The following is a 19378-nucleotide window of genomic DNA, read 5'->3' on the forward strand; positions in this document are numbered from 1 at the left end:
TTGCTTTCTCAGCTCTGGTTAAAATTTGCCTTCCATATCTTAATATTTCCATGATAGAGCATGGAAAAAGAAACTTAGAAAAGGTTTCACCTTTGCTGTTAAAAAGTTATGACCTTTGCTCACATTTGCCAGAGAAAGTGGCTTATAGCACCATTTAACATGAATTATTAACTCCCAGATTAATAATTTATTAGAAACCTAACGGCCCTCGGTAGTGCCAGATCACACTATTGAAAGAAAAATGAAGAAAACAGCATAGCTCTAATTATAACAGTTTGTTGGCTGGACTTGGAATAAGTAATGGCCTTTAGATTTTCTAAAGGATTTTTTTTTAAAAAAACCCTCTAATACCACCTGGCTGCAAAGTCAGACAAATTAATAATTCCTATAATGACTGATGTAGATGTAGATTTTTTAAAAAATCTCTTTAACAAATACATATATATATAGCTTCCTTTGTGTCAACTTCTATTTGAAGCACTTGCACATACTAATTCATTTAATCCTTCTAACAGCATCTGCATTGGACCCTGTTACTTTTATCCACATGTGCCTGGAACTGTGCCCAGCGTCACAGTGAAGCCGAATCCCGCCTCTGTACCCTGACACCTAAATAAATCTCAGAGACAGAGTTTTGGGTGAAGTAGAAAAGAATAGCTTTATTGCTTTGTCAGGCGAAGGGGGCCACAGCGGGCTTATGCCCTCAAAACTGTGTTTCCCGACCTGGAGGGAGTCGTGAGGAGTTTTATAGTAATTGTGCAAAGAGGGCGTGATCAGCTCATTGATATTCTTCCGACTGGTTGGTGGTGAGCTAAGTGGGAGTCAGCGCCATCAACCATCTGGTTCCAGCCGGTTTGGGGTCTACGTGCTTGTGGGCAGCATACCATTAACTTTTCCCACCTGTTGGGGGTTTCAGTATCTGCAAAATGACTCAAAGATATTGTGTGTATCCCATGATGGGGAGCCAGGACTCAGCCCTAAGGCTGCACTATATTTTGTTTCTTTGAACTGTTCCTCCCTTGTCTCACATCCCCTCCCTTCCCTGCTTAGCAACTGCTTGAACCTGCCGGTTGGAACTCAGGGAAGGTCATGGAGGCTGAATGAAGCCTATTTCCTGTAATCAAGAAATGGTGGACACAGAAAGGCTTTTGTGCCCAGGAGCCCCACAGGGTCCTGCTTGATATCAACAGATACATGATAACTGGGTGTATTCATTTGTGTATAGGGCTACCGTGACAAAGAACCACAGCTGAGTGGCTGAAACAACAGAAGTGGATTGTCTCACAATTCTGGAGGCCAGAATTTCAAGATCAAGTCAGTTGGCTCCTTCTGAGGCTGTGAGGGAGAGTCTGATCCAGGCCTCTCTCTGAGTGTCTGGTGGGTTGCTGGCCATCTTTGGTGTTCCTGGGCTTGTAGAATCATCACCCAGATCTCTACCTTCATGTTCACCAGGCGTTTTCCCTGTATGTATGTCTGTGTGTCCACATTTCTCCTTGATACCAGTCATGTTGTGTTGAGGCCCACCCTAGCGACCTCACTTGTTTATCTCTGTAAAGACCCGATCTCCAAATTAGGTGACATTCTGAGGTGTTGGAGGCTTAGGACTGCAACCTAGGAATTTTGGGAGGCAGGGAGTGGGGCACTGGTAGAGCTGGGACTCAAACCCAGGCAATTTGGTATGGGTCTAAGCACTTAATACCATGCTAAGCTGCCTCCCATTTTTTTTTTCTTTTGGTCTGTTTGAATACAAAAGCTCATAAAGGCAAGTTCAATTTAGAGCATCTTATTGATTGCATTCAAAAATTGTCCTTAGCATGGTGGCTCTTGTGGGCAATGTCTTCTTGAGCTCAGGCTGGGATCTGGTTAATTTAGGGGATCAGAATTGCTTATAGCTCTAGTCCCTTTAAATTCTCTTCAAGCTCCAAGCCCACTGTGTTTTGAAATCTAAAAAGCTCTTTCTGCTCATTCTGCTTGACTCTGGAGTACATGTTTTCTTAAATCCACATTTTAAAGGCATTTTAAGAGGGAGAAGCCTAATTACTTCCTTTTTTCCTTCCAAATTCCTGTTCTTGGAGCCATGATTAGATAATAGAGCACCTCTCTACCTTGCAAATCTATGTGACCTCATCATATCCTGAAATAGAGAGAAACCAAAAGGCCCACAACTTCTGCTTCTTTGGCCTTTCGACTTGACAAGGAGGCAAAGCTTGAAATCCCCTGCTCCTTAATGGAGGAGAGAAAAGAAAAAAGGGGGAGAAAAAAGAGAACCAGGAAACGTTAAAGAGCAGAGAAAAAAATTTTGCAAATAAAATAAAAATAGGTTTGGGATTTAGGAAATTGTGCTTTGTTTCATCAGATGCCCCTTTTCAAAGGAGAAAAGGGAGAGGTCGTACATGGCTATTCTCTGATGAAACCCTTCTTATCACTTCATTCCCCTCACCACCTAGCTCACTCTGACAGCCATCTGTGAGATTCATTGTCAAGATCAGATTCCCAAGAACATATGGTACACTTGGCTCCCTACCTCAACATTTTTAGGATTTTCTCCTTTCTTTCTTTTTGTTTCTTGTCAGTGCAGACTTACTAGCATTTTAGTGCAGTTTCTGTGTCAGACCACTTGTTTTTCTTTTCTTTTGAAACAAAGGCTGTCATAAAATCATGCAGGAGGGTGCCAGGTAGATGACAGGAATTCATTCCTGTTTTGCTTGAATAAATTGTCCACCCCTGTTAGTGTGTTTACCAATTTGCTGTGTTCTGAAGGAGTCATTTCTAAATTGACTCTAAAGAGGACAAGAGGCACAGAGAAGTCATTTCAGAGGGTGGAATGCGTTCAGAGAGAAGAGAAGCAAAGGTCAGGGCTTTGTGCTCCTGCTGTGTTTCTAAAAGAGGGACATCAGACTTGTTTAGGAATTTCTGATTCAGGCATTGAAATGACTGGCCTAGAAGTTTGATCAGGCTCCTGCTTCCCTCACTCTTTCAGGAGGTTTTCTTCTTTGGGAGCCCCAACAAACGTCAGTTCATACAGAAACTAGCAGACTGGTAGAAAAGGGTCATCATCCTTTGCTTTTCCCTGTATCCATGTTCACTGTAATATGACTTTGCAACTCTCCCATCAAGGGGTAGAGTCAGAGTCAGTTTCCCTTACCTTTGAATCTGGGCTGCCCTGTGACTTGCTTTAACAAATAGCACACAGCAGAAGTGAGGTGTGACATTTCTAAGCTTAGCACAAGAGCTCATCCATGGCTGTTCTTTCTTTGATCCTTGTCCAGATTCCCTGTGAATAAGACCAGAGTAGTCTGTTGGAGGATGAACAACCACATGGAACCAAGGTAGGATGTTTCAGCAGAGACCATCCCAAACCAGCCAGTCCCTGGCTGTCTCAGCAGCTAAGCACACATGCATGATGAGCACAGGCAAAATCAGAGGAACCATCCAACTGAGCCCAGCCTAAATTGTTAACCTAAGGAATCATGAGCTAAATAAATGGCTGTTGTTTTAAGTCGCTAAGTAAATTTAATGCAATTTTATGGTTTTTTGTTCACTTTTGTTGCCCATAACCCTTTGAGAGTCTCAATGAATATTTATGTATACAGAAAACCTAGCATTGTTGGTATCACTTCTTCTACTCATGGCAGAGCGATCATTGCTACTGGAGACTATCATAAGTCTGTCTTTGATGTCACATTTGGGCTTCCTTCTCTGTAGTGAGAGATACAAGAAGCAATATTTTTGTCCTTTACTTTGGATGGGATGTCCCAGACCCCTAAAATTTTACTGATATAGCAAGTCCTGAATCTTCATAGGGTTTGTCTCTCACCCCCTGGAGCACATGTGTCTTACTAAGGCCTCCAGTGTACTAGGTACTTCTTGTCCATCTGGCCAGACTAGAATTATGCTATAGATGTGATGTTTCGTGGGATGCCCAGATGTCCAGCTCTCTTCAGACTGCATTACGACAGAGGGCAGAAGAGCTAACATAGGCCTTGGGCAAAACGGTAAAGGCATATTTTTGTTCTTTCAATTTGAATGCAAACAGTTTCTGATTTTCTTTTCTGATAGAGTTAGAGAGGAACACCTTCACTTCATCAAATCCATGGCTACATAGCATGTACCTGAGACCTATTAATCTCCCCAACAAAGACACCACGTCTGGTGTAACAGCAGCACCTGGGGCTCCTACTTAGTTGAGTCTGAGTAGTCTGCTGTCATCCTCCAGGATCTATCTGGTTCCTTCAGGGGCGAGACTGATGATTTAAGAGGAGACAGGAAGGGGACCACTACTCCTGTATCCTTTAGATCATTGAGGGTGAAAATAATTTCTACTCTCCTCCCCTGGTATGTGATATATATTTTTTGATTTAATATTATATTTGGGCAGGGTGGGAGGTGGCAGTTTCAGAAGTTTCCACTTGGCTTTCCCCACTATGATCATTCTTATCCCATAGGTCAAGAACTCAATGTAAATTGGTTGCTCTGACTACCAATATGTCTATCCCAGTTGTACTTTTGAAGATGAGGTAAATCATTGCCAGGTGGGTCTGTAGAACTGGTGGATACCCACTCGGTTGCATGTTGGTCAGATGCCATTATTCCTGGGCCCCATATACTCACATGTTCACAGAAGAGCCATGATAATGCTTCAGTTCTCCAGCTATCAGTGTAAGCTGAGACCTCGTGTGCAATATTCCTAGACATATTTGAGTGTTTCTCTTGCCCAGTGTACAGTTACCTGAGTAAATGGCTGAGGTCCCTTTGGGTCAAGAATGGGGGCATCATTACCATGTTCATTTGCCATATGTTACAGGGTCTGTCCTTGGGGCTCCATCTCCTCTTTTTTTTTTTTTTTAACATCTTTATTGGAGTATAATTGCTTTACAATGGTGTGTTAGTTTCTGCTTTACAACAAAATGAATCAGTTATATATATATACACATGTTCCCATATCTCTTCCCTCTTGCGTCTCCCTCCCTCCCACCCTCCCTATCCCACCCTATCCAGCTCGGTCACAAAGCACCGAGCTGATCTGCCTGTGCTATGCGGCTGCTTCCCACTAGCTATCTACCTTAAGTTTGGTAGTGTATATATGTCCATGCCTCTCTCTTGCTCCTCGTTAATCAATGAGTTATTGTCTGAAAACTGGCTCAGGTCTGGAAACTATGAAAAGGACCATGACCCTTAATGGGAGCAACTCCCTTTAGTCTCCTTGTCATGCATCCTTGGTTCTTTTACAGGCACAAGGTGAGCAGTGCCCTTGCCAGCTGCTCATCTATTTTGCCCTAGGGATGCCTTGCTAGTCATTACAATACCTGCATCCACCTGGCTTTTGATGGTTAAACATGGTTATGCTCTGCTTCCTAGTCTCTCCTGTTTGGGGTCTTATCATCCCCATTGGTCTGGTGAGACTATTTCTCTAGCAGCCTCTCCTATCATCAACCCTGGCCTAAAGAAGAGGAGCTGCCCTGAACTTCCCAAGTGCTGCTAGTGACCCATCACCTGCTCGTCCTGTTGTTTTGTAAGTGGCCCATCATCTAGGCTTTCCCATTGAACATGGGTTTTCTGGTGGGTTACCTGGTCTTCCATGATCTGTCCTCTCCAGCCTGCTCACCCAGAGGAGCTGTTTGATCTCAGGAATTCTGGCATTTGAACTCAGTAAGTTGGTCATTACTCTTTCCATGCTTTGAGGTGCCATCCTGGTAGCTAGTTTGCACAGTCTCCTGGGGTCCTTGCTAAAGAAGGTTAAACTCTAAATAAGCAAGGCCAGTCTGCTCTGCCAAGGTCAGGGTCCTGGTTGAGAAGGAGTGAGACCTTTACATCTGGATGCCGGACAGCGACTAGGAAGAGGAAAAGGAAGCATCCAGGGTGCAGTTTAAGGAGGTATTCACTCTTAGGTCCATGAAAGTGCAGGGAGTGAGTGGTTTCTGAAATTTTGCACCTTTTTGATCTCTCGAAAGTCTTGAATCTCCAGATTCCCCTGCACCCTCTGAGTCTACAGAAGTAGCCTATCCCCCTATGAAGAGCTAGCACTTCCCTTATGCTGGAGGCAGTGCAGAGACCTCGCCCCTGCAAGAAAACCTGAGCCCCCTCCCCTCCTGATCCCTAGGTCTATAAATAGGTTTCATCCTGGCACACCCCAGCTGAGGATGTGCTAAACCAGATAATTGAGGAAAATAGCTGCAAGACTTAGGCAGCATGGACCAGCAAGACCCGTGGAATATACGTGGGTCTGGTTCTGAGGGTTCTGGGTTGTGGAGCTTGGAATATAAGGTTGGATAAGGGAGAGTTTAAAGATTTGGGAGTACTCTCCCAAGATCAAACTCCCTGACAAGGATTCCAGGATATTGTGCAAACTTGCTAAGAAGGACATCTGGGCAGTGCATCACTGTTCTACTGCCTCCTGTGCCAGATCTCTCCCGAAAATTGATTGGCAAATGGACTGGGATGAGGATCTATGGAACAAGGAATCTGATTCCTAGAATTTGGAGAATGCAAAGTCTATAATTAAGACTTTAAATCTGATATTGTTACCCCATCCCTGGTGCTTGCTCTACTCATATTAATGACTTGTTTACTGGCCCTACAAACAGATGATATCCTTACAGTGTTGTCTGTATTTATCCATATTATTCCACTGAGCTCTGACATTGCCCTTATTCAGGTCCTCTTTCTGTTCAAAAACCCAGTGGACACTTTTCAGTCCCTACTGAAATGAAAACCCTATTTTCGTAACAAATGTCATTGGAGTTTCTCATAGGAAGGAATTTGTCTTTGCTTGGTATAGTTGGCAGAATTATGCCCTCCCCCTGCCGTAGATATCCACATCCTAATCCCAGAACCTGTGAATATGTCATATTATATGGCAAAAGGGAATGAAGATCACAGTTGGAATTAAGGTTACTAATCAGCTGATCATGAGCTGCGGAGATAATCCTGGATTATCTGAGTGGGTCCAATATGATCACATGGGAAGAAGGAGGTCAGAGTCAAAGAGAGTGATTGGGAGATGCTGTACTGCTGTCTTTGAAAATGGAAGAAGGGGCCACAAGCCAAGGATTGCAGGCAGTCACTGGAGCTGGAGAAGGCAAGGAAACAGATTCTCTCCTAGAGCCTCCAGAATGAAGGCAGCCCTGCTGACAACACGACTTTAGCCCGGTGAGGCCCATTTCAGACTTCTGGCTTCCAGAATTATAAGATAGTAAATTTGTGTTGTTTTAAGTCACTGAGTTTGTGGTAACCTGTTATAGCAGCCATAGGAAACTATGACTTTGAGACACAGTTTGGGGGAGAGGATGAGGAAGAATGGTGAATGTGTGTAGGCCAGAAGAAGAAGCCTTCGTCTGGGGAGAAGGAGAGAGGAGCAAAGGCGAGGAGGATGGCACTAGCCAGATGAAAGGCTGGACCCACTGACTAGTTCAGTCTTGGTCTTCATTGCCATTCTGATGATATCCATCTCTGGTGACCACTCTCTCTTTCTACTCACTCCTTTTCTCCTTGGCTTCATGTCATGCCACACCTGCAGGAGGAGACATCATGTCAGAACTTGGCCAAGTTCATCATTCCCTGGTAAATCCAGGGGTCTTCTTGGACCTTCCCTAGTCTAACTAGAATGACCCAGCTCTGTGTGCCCAAAGACCCCTCTGCCACTGCATTTGTATTGGATTTCCTCCTGTGTCTGACTTCCGCACCCTGCTGTGGGCTCCTTGAGATGGGTCTTCATCATTTAGGCTTCCAGCTTTTACCACAGTGCCTGCACAAGGCAGATGCTGAGGAATTCTTTGTCAAATGAATAAACTGATGAAGGGATGGATGGGTGGAATCTGAATTCAACCACAGAAAGGGCTGATAAAGGATTTGGGGCCAGGACTTAAGGTTGATAGGTGGGCAGGTGCCATGATCAGGGCCCATTATGAGGGAGCCTTTTCTGAAACCAGCATCTGTCCCCATAGGCTTGTCCTTATGGTTCAAGGTGTCAACTTGAAGCACAGCTTCCAACCGAGTGAGGGGACTTCTGCTGGTAGCTCTAAACCTTCTGTGGTGCAGAGATGGGGCTGGGGTGGGAAACTGTGCCGTATATAGGAGAGGAACAAGAAATCCAGTGTGGTTGCTGGTCACCTTTTACCAAAAACCAATTTCTCTTTGGAATCTGAGGCAACTTTTTTGAGCTATGTTAGATGTTGAATTGAGTACCCTAAAATTCATATGTTAAGTCCTAACCTTTAGGACCTCAGAATGTGACATTGTTTGGAGATTGAGTCTTTACAGAGGTCATCAATGTTAAAATGACATCATTTGGGTGGGCCCTAATCCAGTATGACTGGTGTCCTGATTAAAAGGGGAAATTTGGACATAGCAACAGACAGTGAAAGAGGGAAGATACATAGCTATGAAGACATAGGAGACAGTGACCATCTACAAGCCAAGAGGAGAAGCCTGAAGCAGATCCTTCACTCCAGGCCCTCAGAAGGACCCCACCTTCTGACCCCTTGAATTTAGACTTTCCACCTACAGAACTGTGAGACAATACATTTTTGTTGTTTTAACCACTCAGGTAGTGTGGTACCTTGTTATGGCAGCTGTAGCAAACTAATGTAAGCCAGATAGCCAAACGTATGTATTCACTTCCAGAAACTTGTGCTCATTCACAGAAATGCTGAGGGTCTCAATCACAAATCCTAAATGAGAAAGTGGGTACTCTTGTCCCCTTTCTGTTTATGATTGAGGTTAAGAATCAAAGATCCCACCATTGTTGGTTGTGCTTATAGCACCAGGGCCAAGAGGAAACCATGAAAATACAGCAGCCCTACCGGGGTGGGAGGTGGAAGGTCAGGGAAAAGTGGCCTATTACAGTGTCGACTTTCTGAGAAGAGGAACTAAATGTTCATAATTTTATTTTCTCCAAAGACAGGTAATGATTATAGGGCCCCAGCTTCTGGAAAATAAGTTGCTCCTGTGAATGACTACAAAGATAAACAAAGTTAAAGAACAGGTTATAAATGGGGCCGATGCTTGGACCATGACTCTGATACAGGTTGTGTCTCTAACTAGATTCCCCCAGCTCTGCCCTCCCCCATTTGTATGAGTTTCTCATATTCCCAGCATCGCTCAGCCTCAACAGCTCTGAAAGGCAGAACCTAGGAAAGGAAATGAAGAGGTTTTCTTCTCTTTGTTTCTGAAACATTTTGGAAAGACATCTTAATGAAAGGAAGTTTACAAAATGCATTCTTATAAGTGATGATGTTCCCCTCCCTTCTGTGAAATGATTTCATTTACTTAATAGAGGCTTTTTTTTTTTTAATGCCTGATGCTGACCTGACCTAGGGAGCTTGACCTGATGGTGGCTTACAGTGCTGCCATCTCACTGTGACCCTTATTTAGGGAGAGTCATTCTGTTCAAAGTGTGGAAAGGGAAGTTCATTTCCATTCATGAAAACTCCCAATTCATCTCCTTTGGTAAATGCACTGGGGACGAATAACACTGTCTTAATGAAGGCTATAGATGGGTAATTGTGCTGGGAAAAACCAAATTGTAAATGCGAGATGTTAGGAGGCTAGATGTGTCTTCACAGAAGGTGTCTTATGTCTCCTGGGCACAGTTGTGGGGACCATGGGATGGAGCAGAAGGAAAGATGAGAGTGAGCCAAAGTGTACGCAGTTGGGAAAGAGAGGCAGCTCTGGTCGATTTGTAGGGGACAAAGATCATAGGCCGGGTGCCCCCGGGTTCTAGACAGGATAAGTCACACTGCAGAGCAATGTCATTACGAGAAGTCAAGTTACAACAAATAGTAATGGTGGCCTGAAGGGAAGGGAGCAAGCAGCCAGTGCCATAGCTCACGTTTCCAAAGCACTGGTTTAAACTCACCTGTGCAGGTGATGATGTGAAGAGATCTGATAGAAGGGGAGTTTCCACCCCGAGCCCCTAAGAACAGGGAAGCCAGTTTATCTTTACATGTTTAGAATGATAAAGTACATATTTCTGAGTGATGTGACATTTGTGAAGGGACAAGAAGTGAGGGTGGACACAGATTTTCTGCCTCACCCACCAGATGGGTGGCTCCATACGGGAGTCAGTCTGTGCTTACAGGTTATAAGACGAGCTGTTGTCAGTGAGATCGACTGGAGTTCTCCCCGACAGACAGGAAGGGCTAACAACTCGTGGAAAGTGCTCAACTGGAACTCTAGAGGTCAACCTGTTTCTCTGGATTGTTTATCCGTTCACCATAGTCTTGGAAAAGTCGCCGAACCTCTCTGTGTTTCACTTTACTTATTCATGGTAAATAAAATAATAATATTCACTCCACTTATCTCCCAGCATAAATATGAATATAAAACCTTGAAATAGTCTAAGGTGATTTTAAAACATTGTTTTAGAGTTATAGAGGGAAGGAAGAAAGGAGGGAGGAAAAGAGGGAGCTAGGGAAGGAAAAGGAAAGAAGGAAGGGGGAAGGGTGTTTTAGCCCATTCAGTCTTCTATAACAAAAATGCTTTAAACTGAGGGGCTTATAAACAACAAAGATTTATTTGTCATAGTTCTGGAGGCTGGGAAGTCTAAAATCAAGGTGCCAATAGACTCAGTGTCTGGTGAGGCCCATTTCCTACACTGCTGTCTTTTCTCTGCAGCCACACATGGTGGAAAGGGCAGGGATCTCTCTGGGGTTCTTTTATAAGGGCACTAATCCCATTCATGAGGGCTCCACCCTCATGACCCAGTAACCTCCCAAAGTCTCCACCTCCTAATACCATCATTTTGGGGGTTAGGATTTCAGCATATGAATTTAGGGGAACATAAACATTCAGATAATAGCAAAGGGGAAGAAAAGAAGGAAGGAAAGGGAGGAAAGGAGGGAAAAATGTAGGAAGGAAGGGAAGGAGGAAAGGAAGAAAGAAGAGAAGGAAGGTGGGGAGGGAGAGAGGGAAGAAGGAAGGAAAATAGTCACTTGAATCTCATCTTTGCTCTGTGTTGAGATTTCTGAATTAATTCAGTGAAATTTGGGTGCTCTGTGGGAGTACAAATAGAAGCTCTCAAAAATCTGTTTCTTGAATACTTAAGTTACAAAAATGTTGAGGAGCACAGTCACCAAATTTATATCTTGTGTGAAAAACCTGAAATCCCAACCTCTGGAAGCTTAATCACTTTATGTGTCTTAACCTCCTTTGTTGTTGTAGTTGTTGTTGCTGTTGGCTGCAGCCATCCTTAAACAATCAGGATTCTCTTTAAAGCTTCAGGACTATGAACATAAATCATACCAATGCTTTCTTAAGTCAGTCTCCCAAGGCAATATATAAAAGCAAAAATAAACAAATGGGACCTAATCAAATGTACAAGCCTTTGTACAGCAAAGGAAACCATAAACAAAACAAAAAGACAGTGTGCAGACTGGGAGAAAATATTTGCAAATGATGTGACTGACAAGGGCTTAATTTCCAAAATATACAAACAGCTCACACAACTCAATAACAAACAAACAAACACACACAAAAAACAAACACCAAACAACCCAATCTAAAAATGGGCAGAAGACTTAAATAGACATTTCTCCAGAGAAGATATACAGATGGCCAAACAGGCACATGAAAAGATGCTCAACATTGCTAATTATTAGAGAAATGAAAATCAAAGCTACAATGAGGTATCACCTCACACCGATCAGAATGGCCATTATTAAAAAGTCTACAAATAGCAGGAGAGGGTGTGAAAAAAAGGGAACCCTCCTACACAGTTGGTGGGAATGTAAATTGGGGCAGCCACTATGGAAAACAGTATGGAGATTCCTAAAAAAACTAAAAACAGAGTTGCCGTATGATCCTGCAATCCCACTCCTGGGCATATATCTGGAGAAAACTCTAATTGAAAAAGATACATGCACTCCAATGTTCATAGCAGCACTATTTGCTATAGCCAAGACATGGAAACAACCTAAATGCCCACTGACAGATGAATGTATAAAGAAGATGTAATACATATATATAATGACATATTACCCAGCCATAAAAAAGAATGAAATAATGCCATTTGCAGCAACACAGATGGACCTAGAGATTATCATACTAAGTGAAGTAAATCAGAAAGAGAAAGACAAATACCATATGATATCACTTATATGTGGAATCTAAAATATGACACAAATGAACTTATCTACGAAACAGACTTATAGACATAGAGAACAGACATGTGGTTGCCAAGGGGGAGGGATGTATTGGGAGTTTGGGATTAGCAGGTACAAACTATTATATATGGAATGGATAAACAACAAGGTCCCACTGTATAACACTGGGGACTATATGCACTATCCTGTGATAAATGATAATGGAAAAGAATATGAAAACGAATGTTTATATATATTTATATATACATATATATGTGTGTGTGTGTGTGTGTGAATCGCTTTGCAGTACAGCAGAAATTAATAGAACATTGTAAATCAACAATACTTGAATAAAATAAATTTTAAAAAACTGCAGAACTGTGCAATATACTTAAACCATGGAGTCCTAACCACAAAACCCATCACAAAGCGTGGCAGAGCAGATGAGCAGGAAGAGGATATCTTTGAAAGACTAAGATAAACATTAAATTAATCAACCAATACTCTGGGGGGAAATGTCCACTAATTTCAAATATTTCATCTCTGGAAAATCAATTATTATTATGTTTATTGATGTTGTATTTGTCACTATTTTCAGCCATTTCCCCCGATGACATGGGCTAAAATAAGAACATTGTTGTAAAAGAGATTAGACATGTTCGATTCTGTTTCTAGACTTTCCACCTTTCAGCTACCTGGGGTTTGGGAGAGAAATCAACTGCCATAGGGCAAAGGCTGAGCTTGCTTTTCTTTGTTCCTTTCTATGATCCTTTTTGCCTCTATGAGATTTTAAGTATTTAGTTAAACACCAGCTAATGCTTTTTACTCACTGGGCAGGATTTTGGAGACATGTGTGTATAAAGCGACCACTCCCTTTTCAGTCCAGTAGGTTTGGGGTTAGGAATTTGTTTCCTTCCCTTCCAAAGATTCTGAGGGCCTCTCCCTCAATCTGGGGTTGAGTTCCTCAATGACAGTCTCACAGAAAGAGGCTTCCTGCTGGTGTGCTTGATCCCCAAATGGCCCTGACTCACCTGTGAGTTAACGCCAGCCTGTGCCCATCATTCCAGACATAAGGATTCATTCCCTAGCGAATGGCTCTTGTCCTTCCTGGAGCACTTGGTGATTTGGAGATCTCATAGCAGTGAGCAAGACAGGTTTGTCGGCAAATTGACAAAATGCCTTTCATTCTCCCATTTGGTTGCATATATATTTGCATATACAAATATGCAAAAATACAGTTGTATATATGGCTTATATAGAGCGATAGAAGAATGATTCTAGAATCACAGTCCATGTTCCGTCATGTTCCATTAACTGGGAGAAATTGGTAGTGAAATTATATATATGTATATCTCCTAATATATGCCAGGCATCATGCAAAGAATTCTGGGAAAATACAAATATGAACTGGATCAAACTCTGTCTTCAATGATCAATGAGAACACAGTCTAGTGAGGACATTATGTGGTTAAATTTTAGGTTTATGTGTATAGATATGTTAATGTACCCCAAATCAAAATATAATGAGGACAATTTCTAAGTGAAGCCCTCAGATAACAAATGTATTTATAAACCCTATATTAGCTTTGGGTATTTAAAAATAATATCAGCTTGCTGTAACACATTTCAATAACATGGAAGCTTATAAAGTAAGAATAAAAGCGCCTTTTCTCCTGCAACCTCACTCCCCAGTGGTGTCTAGAGGTTCCCTGTTTGGTATGTGTTCTCCCAAATTTTGTTTGCCTGTAAAACATAAAAATAAGACATATATATGGCGGATATCTTTGTTTGCCACCATCTCATTCTTTCAAAGGACTTTCAGGACTGCTTAATGTTTCATATCTTGAATGTACTAGAATTTATTTAACATTCTCTTGTTGGTGGACACTTAGGTTATTGCCAGCTTTTTTTAAATTTTGTATTACTCTAAATGGATTATGAATAAGCAAGAACTTGTTATAGCGGGAATACTAGCATTGTAAATGATATCTAAGCAATGTTTTGTAGTTGACCATTGAAGCTTTCAGTAGAGAAGCGATAAGGTCCAGGGTGTATATTAGAAGGAATCAAGGTTGGGGCTGAATTGGATTGGAGAGTGACTCCAAGCAAGGAAGACCAGTAGGCTATTTATGCAGTCATTTAGAGGAGAGATACTGGAGATTTGAGTTCGGACTATGGTAGTAATAAAGGAGAGGAATGATTCTGGAATCAGAGTCCAGATTCCCTTAAGTGGGAGAGATTGGTGGTGAAGAAGAATATATTAGTTCCTAATTACAGTTAGGTCGAAACTACTGTCAACTCTTGACTTTCTAGTGGTGGAACAACTATGGCTAAGACTCAGAAGACAGCTAGGACATGCTTGTGGTTGGCAGATGTTTACCGAGTATCCGCCCTGGAGATTGGTCAGGTCCTGGGGTGAAGGCAGGAGGTTGAGCCAGGTAGGCCAAATGGAGTTTCGGTCTCTCTTTCCTGCTGACATCAAAGGCAGCTCTTCTGCGTTTTGGGTCCATTCTTCCCAGCTTAGCAGTCAGCCAACAATGAGTTCTCTCACTCAGCTGGAGAGGTAAAGGGTCCCAGGTCACTGCTCAGTCTTCACCGTGGTTAATTCAACCTCAAATAATCAAGATTTGACCTTTTTCAGGACGTAAAACTGACAGGAGCTGGTGACTGATTAGATATAGGAAGAAAAGGAGAGTGAAAGATGGTTGTGAGATTTCAAACCCAAATAAATGGGTATATTATGGTGACATTAACTGAGAGAACTTGGAAAAGGGATCAGGTTTTTTTCTGGTGGACTCAGTGGGGAAGAAATGGATTTAAATTTTAAAATGCAAGATGGAAAATGTACAATTGGAAAGTGAAATTTTTGCATTGGAGCTTTGTAGAGAGTTCTGTCAGAGCCATCATCACATGGGTGATGAACTTTCCCCCGGAAAAGCTTTGAAGAAAAAGTTGGTGAAAGTGCCTTGGTGAACAGCAGCATTTGGTTATGGGTAGAAAAAAGAGTGGTCAGGGAGAGTTATCCTCAAAGCCAGAAGAGGCTGCCATTTCAGAAGGAAGGTGTGCTTCGCAGCGTTAAATGCTGTGCTGGGATTGACAGGGCCATGCTGAGAAGGAGCCATTGGATCTGTTGGCTGAAGATGGGTGCTCTTTGGAGCACAGCTCCAGGGACAGGCCAGAGGGGCAGCTTGCTGTGTGCCTCCCCGATTTTTTCATTCTGGCTATAGAACTAAATCTTGTGACACATGATGATGCCGAGAAAATGCTCATCCTTTTCCACTGAAAGCATTTTCCCTGTGATTGTGCTTGAGTTGGCTTTTGGTTTTATTATTCTGAGGTTGCTTATAGTAATGAAATGCCCAACAACTGGTAAATCACTTAATAAGATAGGGTCAGTATTCTAATATTAAATGGCCAGTGTTACAATATTTTCCTTGTAGCAAAGCAATAACATGTGGATACATGGAAATAGCCAGTTGTTTGTTCAAAGGTACCCTGCAGTACCAGACACATCCCATAACTGGGAACCTGGCAGGGTGGAAAAAGCCATATCCTTCTTTTCTACAAACTGCAGTGTTAGAGAAAGAAAAGACTGGATCTTCTGAGTTTCCTCAACTAGAGATGGAAAGTTCAGTCGTCAAGGTGTGGGATTTTTCCAGATGGGTCTGACGAATGATTAGAAGCTATTGGGGAAGGTACACCTGGCTTTTACTGTAACAAATAAGCAAGATTTCTTATATTGGCCTCATGAAATGTTGTGTGCACACAAGAGGGAAGGTTAACCCACAGAGGTGCTCTCACCTTTAAGACTGTCAAATATTTGAGTTGATAACAACACTTTGAGCCGATAACAACACTTTGAGCCGTAGATGAATGAAGTATGGTAATACAACCCTCTAAAGAACTGGCAATATTATACATATCTGATAACCCTAAAAAATTTAAGGATTCACCTGTTCTGAGTAGAACACGCGGGAGCTTTGTTGGATTAGATTTTGAAACCATTTCTGCTGTTTATCAATTAATGGCATTTAAAGGACATATATATATATATATATTTTTTTTTTTTTTGCGGTACGCGGACCTCTCACTGTTGTGGCCTCTCCCGTTGCCGAGCACAGGCTCCGGACGCACAGGCTCAGCGGCCATGGCTCACCGGCCCAGCTGCTCCGCGGCATGTGGGATCTTTCCGAACCGGGGCACGAACCCGTGTCCCCTGCATTGGCAGGCGGACTCTCAACCACTGCGCCACCAGGGAAGCCCTAAAGGACATATTTTAAAAGGACAATCAAATTTATATATAAAAATTTACACTTGGTAGTAAATTTCAGTGAAATTCACTTTCTGGGTTCAAAATGTGTTTTATAGATATTCTGATACTGTGGGATTCTCTAGGAATTTAATCAGATATTTGTATAATAGGCTGTTAAAATTGAGAAGAGTGTTAGAAACTATCTAGTAACCCATTCTCTTAGAGGAAATTGAAGCGTTTAGAAGGGGGAGGACTGGCTCAAAATCACATAGCCAGTGGCCAGGCCAAAATTCAGCTTTCTTGACTCTTAGTCCAGAGCTCTTTTCAAAGCACCATGATGTATCATATAGAAACAACTATATATATATATGTATATATATATATATATATTTTTTTTTTTTAAGAGCATTTTTTCAGGGCATTCACACATAGAACATTCACAACCATATACGGCGGCTCTAAATAATTTGGACTTGCTAGACAGTATGAAGTGCTTTTTTAAAAATCATTTTTGGGGAAGAAAGAGTATCATATATTCATAGACAGATAAATTACTGTGGTGTACCTTCCGGATATGCCTTTCTGTATTCAGAAAGTAATACTCACAGGCCCTCTGTAAACCCACATCTCCGCAGCCCCTGTGGCTTCCTCACCTCACGGTGAGGTCATTGCCTTTCCTTCATGTCCAGGACAATCATGTGCCCACCCTCCCTGAAGGCAGATGTCCCACCCCTGTGGGTGGTGTCATGAAGAGTGTCTAGGGTGATACATCACCCTAGATGATGAGTTCCTGTTGGGAACTCATTCCACAATGAAGAAGTATGATGCGTTGATGGGGAGTAAGGAGAGCTGGGATAGGTCTGTGACTCAAGACATCAGGGTCTGCTTGGGAAGGATTCATAACAAGTGTGACTTTTTTCAGTTTAACTTGAAGTTCAAGTTTAACTTGAAGTTCACGTTTAACTTGAATAGTAATTGTAAAAAGTTACTGAAGTAATAAAAGAGAACAAAAGGACTTATATGACAAGCAATAGATCCTGGTGTATCCCCCCAGCCCCTCTCCCTGTCATGCCCCTCCCCCTCTCTGAGGGCTTTACCTTTAACTGCTTCTGTTTTTGGTTACTTTTGATGGTCAAGCCCATATCTCTAAATAATACGCCATGCCACTTGTTGTTATCGCCCCTTGCCCACCTTTCCTCCCTGTCCAATTAAAGCTATATTACTACTTTTTCCTCTCTTGCTACTACAGAAACTTCCTCTTTAGATGAATGAAAATAAAACTGAATTCCAACCTTATCTCATTTATAAAGGTGACTCCAGATAAATTAGAAACCTAAACGTCAACCTATTCTATAAAAATAATAGAAGAAAATACAGGAGACTATCTGACTTAGGGGTAGGAGAAGACTTCTTAAACCAGACCTCAACATCATAACCAAATGTAAAAACTTGGTAGATTTTATTACATCAAACGTAAGAATCCAGTTCATTGTAGAATCTCATAGAGACATCGTTGTTAGTCAGATGGCAGGTTAGAAGAAGGTATTTGCGGCATCTAAAACTGGAAGGCTTATGCGGGATAATCAAGGAATTCCTACATGTTAGTGTGAAAAAGTCAAAGGAACCAAGAATAATGGATATAATAAATCAGTTCAGAGGAGGGGAGAACTGAACAGCTAACAAGTATATGAATAAACATTTCAATTCATTAGGAAGCAGAGAAATGAAAGTTCAAAGAACAATGAGAGACACAGCCGACTGGCAAGATTGGGCAGTTGAGTGGTGCAGTTGCGTGTTGGTGCTCCAGGAGCAGACAGTGAGACAGAGTTTATCAGGGATCAGCACCTGAGACAGGAGTGGGGAGGATGCAGTATTGGGCAGAAGAAGTTGAGATGTGATGCAGGCAGGGCAAAGCCTTGACCAATCAGCCAGGGCCTCTGGAGTGGAAATTACCCTTCAGTGTTGCTGACATTTGGCTGAAATAACTGGCCTGGGAAGGTAAGAACTGCAGCCAAGTCTTTATCTATATGTGGCCTTGGTCATATAATCAACCCCAAGAGGCTAGAGACCACGTGCTCCACAACGGAGATGGACCCTGTGGGAGCTGACAGCTGGAGGCTGAGTGTGGACCACACTCCCTCCATCCTTGAAGAGGGATCTGAGCCACACAGCTCTGCATCTGTCATAGGCATGGTGTGTGTGTGTGTGTGTGTGTGTGTGTGTGTGTGTGTGTTTGTACTGTAACTCTTCAACTATTTTTCATACTGAAGACTTATGAAGCCACTTTTAAAAGCAGTAGTCAGTCATTAGGTTAAGTAGGTGTGTTTCTTCTATTCCAGAGATTCCACTCCTGGTGATACACATCAGAGAAATTCTCCTAAGGGTCTATGAGTGGACATGCAAAAGAATATCCACTGCAGCAGTGTTTGTGCTGGAGTTGAACACATCTGAAGTGGTTGTCACTTGGGAAATGTGTAAATAAATCAAGGAATATTATCCAGATGCCAAACTAGGCATAAACACATCAGAATGAATAGACTTTAAAAACTTAGTGCCGAGTAAAGAAAGTAAAAACGCAATGTCAACTTTAGCACGTTACCATTTATATAAATTGAAACTTTGTAATTCTCAAGGGTACATACAAACTCAAGAATACTAGTCAAATACAATGGGGTGACTGCCCATGGTGGGAGAGAAAGATGGTTATGAGAATGGGAATGAAAGGCAATCAATCAATCAATCATAATTCATCACATACTGACGATCAGAGTATGCCACTAAATGATGGCATGCCATTAACTAGGAGTATGATTAAGTTAATTCTGTGCCTCTGAAGCTCAAAGGGGTAAACTAAAGACAAAAATAGTGAATATTTCCTGGCCTCGGGTGTGCGCCTGCATCTGCCACTAATGCTGGGGCAGTTTGGTCACTAGCGTCATCACCTGGCTGCTCTTCGTCACGACTCTAGGCCACTTCAGCTCGTTGGCCTGTTCACCATGGAGTCTCATGGGAACTTCTGGATCTTTCTGTGCCTTGCTGCTTAGGC

The sequence above is a fragment of the Leucopleurus acutus genome (assembly GCF_964270905.1).
Source record: "Leucopleurus acutus genome assembly, chromosome: 5".
Taxonomy (NCBI): domain Eukaryota; kingdom Metazoa; phylum Chordata; class Mammalia; order Artiodactyla; family Delphinidae; genus Leucopleurus; species Leucopleurus acutus.